The sequence below is a fragment of the Festucalex cinctus genome, chromosome 5 (assembly GCF_051991245.1).
Source record: "Festucalex cinctus isolate MCC-2025b chromosome 5, RoL_Fcin_1.0, whole genome shotgun sequence".
Lineage (NCBI taxonomy): Eukaryota > Metazoa > Chordata > Actinopteri > Syngnathiformes > Syngnathidae > Festucalex > Festucalex cinctus.
In genome coordinates this window covers 3,029,286-3,040,633 of record NC_135415.1, presented here as the reverse complement: position 1 = coordinate 3,040,633, position 11,348 = coordinate 3,029,286, and the positions used below count along the sequence as shown (strand labels likewise).

Genomic DNA, 11,348 nt, shown 5'->3' with positions numbered 1-11,348 from the left:
GCTAATTATTATAGTCCAAGATTCTCGATTTTCATCTACGTAAGTTTTGCCTCGTCTCTTTTTGTTCCCACTTTTATGTGGCGTGTTTCATACCTATAGTAAGTTGTTGCTTTCTTGTGTTTGCGGTTTGTAGCCTTCGGGTCTTTTTGTGTTGTGTTAATTTCCCTCCTTGCAATTTGCAAGCACTTTTTGTTAACCTTTTTCCTGGCTGTGTCCAGCGCTTTATGTTCATATTCACGTGTTTTGGTGAATAAAACCTCTCGCTTACTCCTCTGTGTTCTGTGATTTTGGGATCCACTCTCCGGTCGCACCGGAACCTTAACATCAATATTGTTATTAGAGATTGTAGGTGGTTTATATGCATTGCTGTTATGTACAGCACAATATCGTATTTTTTTTAGTATGAGCTTTATTTTTTTTTTATTTTTTTTTTATTTTTTTACACAATATAGTGATCTTTTTTAAATATCGCCAACGCCCCCACAATATCGTGATAATTACCGTATCGTGACCTTCATATCGTGATAATGTCGTGATGTTTGGATATTGTTACATCCCTAGTAATTAGCAACTATATGTAATTACTTTTATAATGTAACATTCCCAACACTGCATAAACCTGCAAAATACAGATGCAATGCTTTGAAGACATGACATTTGACTTTAACCTTGTTTATTATTATACAATGGATATTCAAACTGTACCATAACGAATGAGAATACTTTCAAGTAGCACTGTCTCTTTCTTTGACATAAAAATTGTTGAGTCGACCTAAAGCGCTTCCTATTTTATTCTCTACTTACCCTGAAAAATATATTCACCATTTGTCTCCTGCTGAATATATGTTAGCTAGGCTTCTTAGTTTGATGATTTTTTTTTTGCTATTTAAGTGTGGTGAACAGAAATTCTGTCTGCAGAGTGCATTGTGATAACTCTTTAATCAGGTATCTATTCTAGCTTATTTAGTTCAAGATTACTTCTGAGTGATTGATGGGAATTCTTAGCTTATTGTTTGATATTGAACAGGGCGCCCCAAGTGTAGCATACTCGAGCTTTTCAAAGTGACCCAGTGTTTGGCCCAGGTTGTATTCATTCACTCAAAGTGATCTGCAGCCTCATTCAAAATACTGCTAATGAGGGCAATTGCAGGCCCAGAAATAAAATGCAGGTGCTCCCTTGGATCTTCTTTGAATGCAATCTTAAGTGTTTGGGACACAAGGTCATTGAAGCAGTTCATCATTGATATCCTCAGTATATTTGTTTGCCAGTACTGCTCAGATACTAAAAGATGAATCATTTGGCTTAATATGAGAAGTGCTGAATATTAATTCTTGGCTTGCCAATTCTGTGGTCCTTACTGTAAATATATCACCAGTGTCAAGAAATTATTCTGCATCTAAAGTGATCCAATTCAGGGCTACTGAAACTTTGAGAAACAAAATTTGTCAGCATAAATGTGAAAAAATTACTTTTCTAATGCACATCATCACTATACTATTTACACACAAAACTACTAGAGGTGGGTAATATGGCTTAAAAATTATATCACAATATTTCAAAGAAATTTACGGTGACAATATTTTTCAGGATATTGGTAATAATCACTGAACAATAGATTTGTGATTGACATTTCAGAATAATAGCACTTTTATTACAGCAACAATATTTAAGCCACCATTTTTCCCCCCAGAATTAAAATGTAAACAAAGTGCAAATATACTAACTGTAATGGAATAAAATGGAAATAAAAACAGGCCAGAGTGTTTACCCTGCGAATTATAACATTATTGCATTTACTTAGCAAATACAGTTTAAGCACATACCTTCAGAAGTCAGTGGCAAATTGCATGAGTAAAAAAAGGCCACTATTTTCTACTGTGTAGTTGAGCCAACCGGCGGCAACCCTCCTCGAGTGTTATCCCTTCGGCGTTATTGTGACCGGTTTTCGGCTTTTGATGGTTCTGACCAAGTTATTTCAAAATAAGATAATGCCCAGTTAATATTAGCATTGGCTTGTGAAGCTAGCATTAGCATGCTAACATTAGCAATAGCATGCTAAGCTAACATTAGCAATAGCATGCTAACTTAGCATTAGCATGCTAACTTAGCAGTAGCATGCTAAGCTAACATTAGCATGCTAAGGTAACATTATCATTAGCATGCTAACTTAGCATTAGCATGCTAAGCTACATTAGCATGCTAAGCTAACATTAGCATGAGCATGCTAACATTAGCATGAGCATGCTAATTTAGCATTAGCATGATAAGCTAACATTAGCATTAACATGCTAACTTTGCATTAGCATGCTAAGCTAACATTAGCATTAGTATGCTAATTTAACATTAGCATGCTCAGCTAACATTAGCATGCTAAGCTAGCATTAGCTTATTAACTCAGCATTAGCATTAGTATGTTAACCCTTTGACCGCCATAAACGTTTAAAAACGTTCAGTATAATCCTAGGATTGGCCGCCATAGACGTTAATTGACGTCTACTATGTTTTTTTATGGAAACGGGTGGAGGAAAGCCTTGGGCAGCTGTGCTCCAAGTATCAAGCCGATCGGGTTACTATATAAGTATTCCAGGCCACTAGATGGCTGTGATGAGTCTTTTGGACAAATCGGGTCGGAGACAACAGTAGAAGAAGAGAGGCTGAGCAAGAGTGTTGAGGGGGAGAGAATGGCTAACTTGGCTAAGGGAGTCAAAAAGGCTACAGATGGCAATCAGCTCACGCTTGATCCTTATTTTCAAAGCTCAAAAGCATCGACCGGTGCTCAAGAGCACAGTGATGACGGGGTTAAGTCATAGTTGAAGCGGTGACGCGGCCGTTTCGACCACGTCCTAAGGCCCCACCGGCTAGCGATGCTAATAACGTCCTAAGGCCCCACCGGCTAGCGATGCTAACACCGGAGAAAAGTGGTGCACAACCGAGCACGTCTGCACAGATGACGTTTCATCGGACGATGACGACTACTATGGGTCCGATGCAAGACAGTCTTGGACAGTCTTCCAAAGAACGTGAAGGTAAGCGCTAACATGCTAAGAGATTGCTAGTAAGATTACTTTTCTAACTTTTCGGGCGATCTGCTAGCAGCGTGTGTAAATGTGCTGATATACACTAAAACATCTATTACCTATACAAACGTGAATGTATATTTTATATATCGTGCTCACAGCAACGTCCGACCGCTGGTTCTACGACAAAGAAAGGTAAAAAAAACGTTTTCAATACACCGCAACAATAAAAGGAAAGTCTTTCGATAGTATTGTAATTGTATATGTTTCTTTCAGCTCCTACTCAAAGTGACCCTTCTCACAGTGAGCAGAACAAAGGTAAAAAGAAAAAAAAAGAGATTCTCTACAGCACTAATAAAATATTTGATGGTAAACGTCTTCTATAATTTACAGAATGTGCATCAACCAATACATCCAAGAAAAAAAGGTAAACATGCACACACACACACATTGCATCACAGTGCTCTAAAATAATATATGATATTGAAATGTATATTTGCAGATCCCAAAGATTCTGGCTGGCTTGAAGTTGATGAATTCGGCTGGCAGCCAACCATCTTCCCCTTTGCTGCAAAACCAGGAGCAAGGGATGCTGCAGCAGAGCTGAATTCACACCTGCCAGCTGACATCCTGGAGCTCTTCATCACGGATGAACTTCTCCAGCACATCGTTCATCATACCAACCTCTACGCAAATCAGTCCATGCAGAAGCAGACTGACAAAAACTGTTGCGCACGTGTAAATGGTTTGCAAAGAGTTTTCCAAATTGTTTGTTCGGATTGCTACTGTTGCATGTAAATAAACTGTTATTTTGCAATCAAAAAACATTTTTTATTGTTGGGGTAGTGTTTTATAGAAGTTTAGGTGTTTGTAGAATCACTCATGCAAAAAAAAAAAAGTGCCAAATTCACTAGAGTGCATGAAATAACATCGTTTCACAAAAAGCTTGATTTCTCCGTATTTTGGAAGAAAATAGAGGATTTGGGTGAAACGAAGCTGTTTTCTATTGTTGATTACTGAAGATCCGAATAAGGTAGAAACAAACTTTTTTTTAGATGAAAGATGAGACTTCAATCTTTCATTTGGTAGTATCCGCGTTTCCATAGTCCTAACACAACATTTTCTGTGGAGCTTGAAAGATCGGTAAAATTCTGTAAATCAGCTGGCAGTATGGGGTTACCTTTTCCGAAAATGGCTGGCAGTCAAAGAGTTAAGCTAGCATTAGCATGCTAACTTAGCAGTAGCATACTCACTTCCGTGGAAATCGGGTCACTTCCTGTTGCTATTAAGTCACTTCCTGTTGAAATCAGGTCACTTCCTGTTGCTATTAAGTCACTTCCTGTTGAAATCAGGTCACTTCCTGTTGAAATCGGGTCACATCCAATGATTGTAGGTCACTTCCTGGCTGACGGGGCGAGAATCCTAGGCATCCCTAATTAATTGGTTAAGATGGCCGCCGCCCCCGGTGGCCGACGGGGCGAGAATCCTAGGTGTACCTAATCATATGGCCAAGATGGCCGCCGCCCCCGGTGGCCGACGTGGCAGAAATCCTTGGCGTCCCTAATCCGGTGATCGACGGGGCGAAAATCCTAGGCGTCCCTCATCAATTGACCAAGATGGCCGCCTCCCCGGGAATCCTCGGCGTCCCTTAATCAATTGGCCAAGATGGCTGCCGCCCCAGGTGGGCGATGGGCTGAAAATCCGAGGCGTCCCTCATTAATTGGACAAGATGGCCGCCGCCCCTGGTGGCCGACGGGACGAGAATTCTTGGCGTATCTAATCAATTGGCCAAGATGGCCGCCGCCCCCGGTGGCCAACGGGGCCAGAATCCTAGGCGTCCCTAATCAATTGGCTAAGATGGCCGCCGCCCCCGGTGGCCGGCGGAGCGGAAATTCTAGGCGTACCTAATCAATTGGCCAAGATGGCCACCTCCCCCGGTGGCTGACGGAGCGGAAATCCTAGGCGTACCTAATCAATTGGCCAAGATGGCCGCTGCCCCCGGTGGCCGACGTGGCGGAAATCCTTGGCGTCCCTCATCAATCAATCAAAAAATATTGTCTGCGATATTACTGGTGTATTTTTTTAGGTGATAAAAATTTGACATATCGCGAAACTGAGGTGATGACGTAATGCGTAACATTATATGTCTTCGTGTCAACTTGGACGTACACGCGTCGTTCGCTGCTGCACAAAAAACAATGTAGGAGCGTGTGAGGCTGCAAGAGCTCAGTTCTGTCGCGTCTTCGACAAAGTGGAAGTGAGATTCGTCGTGTGGAGGCTGTTTTGTTCATTAATTATTGGAGCACTCTTGATTCGACGCACTACTTGTGGGAAAAAAACAAAAAACAGACGGTGGTTGGTTAATAATAAAGCGGTCGTGTATCGTTTGGCCAAGATCAACAATCCGCGGTGTTTTGTTTTACTGTAACCGATAATTCGCCATCTAATTCACGTGAGTTTGTGATGCTAATCGACCGCTAAGCTAATATGCTCTCGACGAGAAGGCGTGCACATTTCTATCGCGCAGCGCCCTAAAAGTGCATATTTGTGTTATTCATATCTGCTAGTAATGTCTACAAGGAAACGCGACATTTTCTCGCTCCTCTAATGAAACAACCAGTGCCATTCACGGCAAATTATATTAGGACGCTAATGCTAGCTTAGTATACTAATGCAAATGTGACCTGAGTGACTATTACTCCATTGCTTAAGTTTACCACTCCTAACACCATTGCTACTGGATTCTACAAACCTTACTTCATTGCTTACTTAATTCTTCTCACTTTACTCCATTGCTTACCCGATGACTTGCTACTTCCTCTATTTCTTACTTGATTTCTTCATTGTTTTCTTGCTTCTTGCTGATTTATTTTTACCTTTGTGCTATTTTTCTTCCTTCAATTGCTTCTAGATTTCTGGATGAATTCAAACCATTCCAACTTCAGCATGTTAAGCTCATTCCATGTCATTCAGTATCATTCAACATCATTCAGCATCATTCAATATCATTCAACACCATTCAATATCATTCAATATCTTTCAATATCATTCATCATTCAACATTATTCCAAATCATTCCACAGGTATTCATTCAGCTCTCCAGCCTTCACACGCCATTTCCCCAGAAATGGCATTTCTAGTTCTTCTTCTTATTATTATTCTCCGCAAACAATCGCATTTTTGAGACACTAAATGTGAACGAAAACTCAATAAACTTTACATACACATCAGGCCTGGCGAAAAATTTGATATTTTAAAGTCGCCATACACGATAACAGAAAAAAGGCTCCGTAGCGCCCCCCCTACATAGGTTTAACGGATCCCTGTCCTGCTATGATTTTCCTACGGCTACGAAAATTGTGTGGCACCTGTAGCACATCCAGGTGAACAAAAACCTCTTTGATAGGTGTACCCTAAAATAGACAGGAAGTGTGGTATGAGTATTTGAATGTTTTCAGGCCGTGACTATTAAGTTGCATGAGAAGTTTGAGATTTTTTGGAGCTTGTACATGCGACCCTTGTAAGGAGCAAGCGGTTCAGAAAATGGATGGATGGATGGATGGACATTCTACTATTTTGAATTGACAAAAAATTAAAAATAATTTGAAGTTCTTTTGTCAGTTTTAATATTGTTGCTTTTGCTGGCGAGGTACCGTTTCAGTAACGGCATTGAGGTATTTTATGCAGGTATAGCAATGAAGTCAATATTTTGGTATCGTGACAACACTGTCGGTACGTGCTCCAAAAAATCCCAAATTTCTAATGTATGTTTAAAGTCATGGCCTGAATGTATCTCTATAACAGCATTCAGTTCGAAATACAGCACCACCTAGCCCTTGAGGCAAAAAAAAAATACCCCACATAAGGTATTTTGTCCAAAATTTGAATACTCATTGTAAGTGTGATAACTAAGTCATTTATGAATATTCTTTTACTTTCCACCACTCAAAATGTTCAGAGGCATCAGACCTATCCAAACATATGTACTTTTTATTTTATTATTTATTTTTGATGGCCTCTATGGACAATAAAAGCAATGTTGTGCAGTGAGTACAACGGACGAAGATGTGTATATATACTTTTACAAAAAATACCAATCAGGGCAACTCATTGCCTAAAAATAAAAAAGGACACTAATTTTTGAGGATCTTAAAATTCACCAAAACCCATTGAGCTTTACACACTCATTACACCTGGCAAAAAAATTCCACATGTAAAGGTTTATTATGCCATTTTCAAAGAAATTCTGCTTCCGATATTCCAGTACCACAAAGTGCAAGTACCCCAAAGTGGCTCCGGGCTGCGAGGGCCCTTTATAGCTGCTCGCAGCTCTAGTTATAGAGCTTTTCCTCTCCCCCTGCTCACCGCACTGGTGTTACTGTTGTACGCCGGCCGATCCTGTCGCCGTAGTTGTGTTTTTTCACTTCTGCCAATGCATGACACGCGCAGCGAGCAGTGTTTTTTTTTTGTGCTTGTTTCAGACCTTAACGAGCCACTTAATTGTTTGATTGGCGGTAATGTGCGAAGACGACAATCCCTCCTAAAGCGAATGCTTGGCGCATTATAGTGGGAAAGGGGGGGAGGGGGGCGGGTTGTCGTTGTCTGCTGTCAATAAAAGATTCCCATCGTTCACATTCAAATGACTTGATTTGTTCATCATTAATCAACTCAACGCATCTGAAAAGGCGGACAAACCAGCGTCCGCTTTTGGGTTGCACATGACGGCTATCACTGCTGTTAGCTCGCTGTTAGCTAGCTAACAGTGAGCTAAACGCTGGCAACGGCCACCCAACAATACAACGTTAGCATAATATGTCTTAGCATCTTACCTGGGCTTGAACGTAACTTCAGGACTAAGTTGTGTTGCTGACGTCTGGCCCAACAGTTTGGTGCATTTACATTGCCATTGTTCACAAACTCCAAAAAGAGGCGCACATCTTAAGCCCCGATGACACGCGTCCGGTATCAACTTCAAAATAAAAGTGCTACAATGCATTGATCTACATATACTACTTGGTAAAGTAAGGTTTATTTTGAAATTTGGTTTCTCACAGCCCCATGTACTGTCATGCATACTGCTGTTAACTTGACTACGACTATCTCAGCGGCTAGCCGAGGCAGAAATGTCATTTCAGCCCTAATATTAATAATCGTTTTTGTACGATTATGCCTATATTGTAATCGTGGAGGGTAATAATCAAAATCGTAATTGAATTTCGATTAATTGCACAGCCCTACCTCTGACTAATGTTATCTTAATGACAATGTTTGTGTGTGAATATTCGTTATTTGAAGGAATATCACTCTCGAAGTCAATGATAATTTCCCGCTAGCATTGAATCTGCTCGTCCAATCACTTTAGCATTAGCGCCTGCGATGTTTTAGTACAATGGTACCTCTACTTACGAAATTAATTGGTTCTGGAAAAAGTTCTTAAGTAGAATATTTTGTAAGTAGAGACGCCATTTCCATGTAAATACCCTAATCCGTTCCAAGCCTCCCAAAATTCAGACATAAATGTTTTATAAAGCATAAAAATGCATCAAAACATGTAACAAATACATGTTACAATTAGATTATTGCACAATAAATGAGAGTTGTGCATAATGTAAATAACAAAGAATAGAGTAAAGAATAAAAATGATGCTCATTTACCTTTATAACTGCTGTCTTCTTCGTTTTTTTCCTTCACATTTGACACCTTTTCCGTTAAATGAAGTCTTGTTTACAGTGTATTTGCACAGATATTCTCATTGTTTAACAAGAGAAAACCTGGCACCCTGGAACAAAAATTAAATGCAATCAAAACAGTTCAGTAGCTGCAGAATGAGCTCGTTCCACAGACAACACGACAATTATTATTATTATTGTTAGGTGTGTAACAAAAACCGATTCGAACCGGAAATACGATTTTGAGTTTAACGATGCGAGTGCGCCGGTACATGGACTACCGTATCGGTCTAAAAATAGCTTCTGCCGGTCCATGACCCGATCAACACCTCATAAATCAGTTTTATGTTGCTGATATATGAAATCAGGCTGTCTTATAAAACCACCAAAACAGTCCAGTTGCTATTGATTCAGTGCCTTAAGAATAAAATGTCCTCCTGGATGAATGAGAATATTATTCACAAGCCAGCTGTTGAAACCGCATTTCCTCGACTCTAAGTCACGTGAGACTTCGCCCGGGAAACGTGTTTGTGTGTGGATGAAAAAAAAAAGTCACGCGAGACTTGTTGCAGTTATGTGACGAATGGTAGCACTTTTGCTTTCGGTTTTGGGAGGAAAGTTTTGAAGACGCGGATAAGAGTCACAAAGTGCTCCGGCAAGTTTAATGTCCAAAGTATGGAAGCGATGTTAATTTTATATGAACAACGTCATGTACAGAGACTGTCAAATGCGAGTACGGCAGATGTACAAGCTGGCATGGAACAGCGGTGCTCAAACCAACAGACAAACAGGACTTCTTCCGATTAAAACGCCCACAACCAGATAAAAGGTAATAATAACGACCTTAATAACCCGATTGATTGTTAAACACTTAAGCCATACTGCGTTGCGGACAATGAGGGCTTTCAGGAGTTGGGACATGATAAAAACATTATCGTCCCCAAAAGCTTTTGGCGAGCGTCGTTCATCTGCCGACTTCCATACAACATGGATGTCTGTGTGCTCATCAAATCAGCAAGCTCACTAATACTCCAGCAATATATATATACCTGTGCTGACGAGGGAAGTGGACTGTGCGTTTTTCAATTCCCTCACTGTAAACATGCTAACCGATGCTAGCGTGTGTACATGTCAACAATAACTCTTGAGTTAAGAGAACAAAATGAAAATGCTACCATGCTGTCCTGGTTCAAAGCTTAAAAAATAAAGAGCATGGTCAGAAGTTGATTTGTATGCTGATACAGCACGGATGTAAAAAATAACATGGGCTCATGCTGAAGTAAGTAGTATTTTTTTGTTTTTCCTAATAAGTATAAAATACGTGTGGGAGAAGCTCTAAATGCAGATTTGGTGCTTGTGTGGATTAATAAACTATCTATCTATCTATCTATCTATCTATCTATAGGACTGTCTCAGAAAATTATAATATTGTGATAAAGTCCTTTATTTTCTGTAATGCAATTAAATAAGCAAAAATGACAAAAATGACATTCTGGATTCATTCCAATCAACTGAAATATTGCAAGCCTTTTATTATTTTAATATTGCAGATTATGGCTTACAGCTTAAGAAAACTCAGATATCCGATATCAAAATACAGTGGTACCTCTACTTACGAAATTAATTGGTTCTGGAAGAAAGTTCTTAAGTAGAAAAATTTGTAAGTAGAGACGCATTTTCCATGTAAATGCCCTAATCCGTTCCAAGCCTCCCAAATTTCAGACATAAATGTTTTATAAAGCATAAAAATGCATCAAAACATGTAACAAATACATGTTACAATAAGATTATCGCACAATAAATGAGAGTTGTGCATAATGTAAATAACAAAGAATAGAGTAAAGAATAAAAATGATGGTCATTTACCTTTTTAATTGCTGTCCTCATCGTTTTTTTGCCCTCTGGTTCATGTTCTTTTTTTTTTTTTTAACTGACTGGTGAACACTTTTTCTGGGCGATTCTTTTAAACAAATTCTGAAACTTCATGGAAACTTCCGGTATGGCGAGGCATCTTTTTCAAAAAAAAAAAAAAAGGCCCGTCTCGTCGCAATTAAAAACTTACTGTGCCTTCATCAAGCACCAATTGTTTGAATTTTTGCACAAATTCGTTGGCCGTTAGTTCATACATTTACGAACATCGGAACACCTCATGGGCCGCGGGATGAATGATGAGGACGCTATTTTGACACCGGTCTAGTATACGCTCATACCTATGGTAGAAGGTTCCTCTTAGCCAATGGGATGCCAGAAACATGCACAAACACCTATCTAGTCTACGCTCATAGATACCTATGGTTTGAAATAGCCATAGCCGAAAGTATGTTGCGTTTGGTAATGTATTTTTACCTTTCGTATCTAGAAATTTCTTTCGTAACAAGAGGCAATATTTTCCCGTTGAGGAGTTTCGTAACTCGAAAATTTCGTATGAAGAGACGTTCGAGAGTAAAGGTTCCACTGTATTAGAATATTTCCTCAGACCAAGTAAAAACATGTCATAATGAGCAATATTAAAACAATAAAAGGCTTGCAATATTTCAGTTGATTTGTAATGAATCCAGAATGTATGGCATTTTTGCTTATTTATTTGGATTACAGAAAATAAAGGACTTTATCACAATATTCTAATTTTCTGAGACAGTCCTCTATCTATCTATCTATCT

At 39.4% G+C, this 11,348-nt stretch overlaps 1 long non-coding RNA gene across 1 annotated transcript; it reads left to right on the top strand.

Moving 5' to 3' along the window:
• Positions 1-2,662: 2,662 nt before the first annotated feature.
• Positions 2,663-3,916, top strand: LOC144019598 (uncharacterized). The gene is made up of 4 exons (XR_013283719.1): positions 2,663-3,213; positions 3,295-3,336; positions 3,412-3,445; positions 3,521-3,916. It is a non-coding gene; the product is annotated as an uncharacterized LOC144019598 (long non-coding RNA).
• Positions 3,917-11,348: the final 7,432 nt, after the last annotated feature.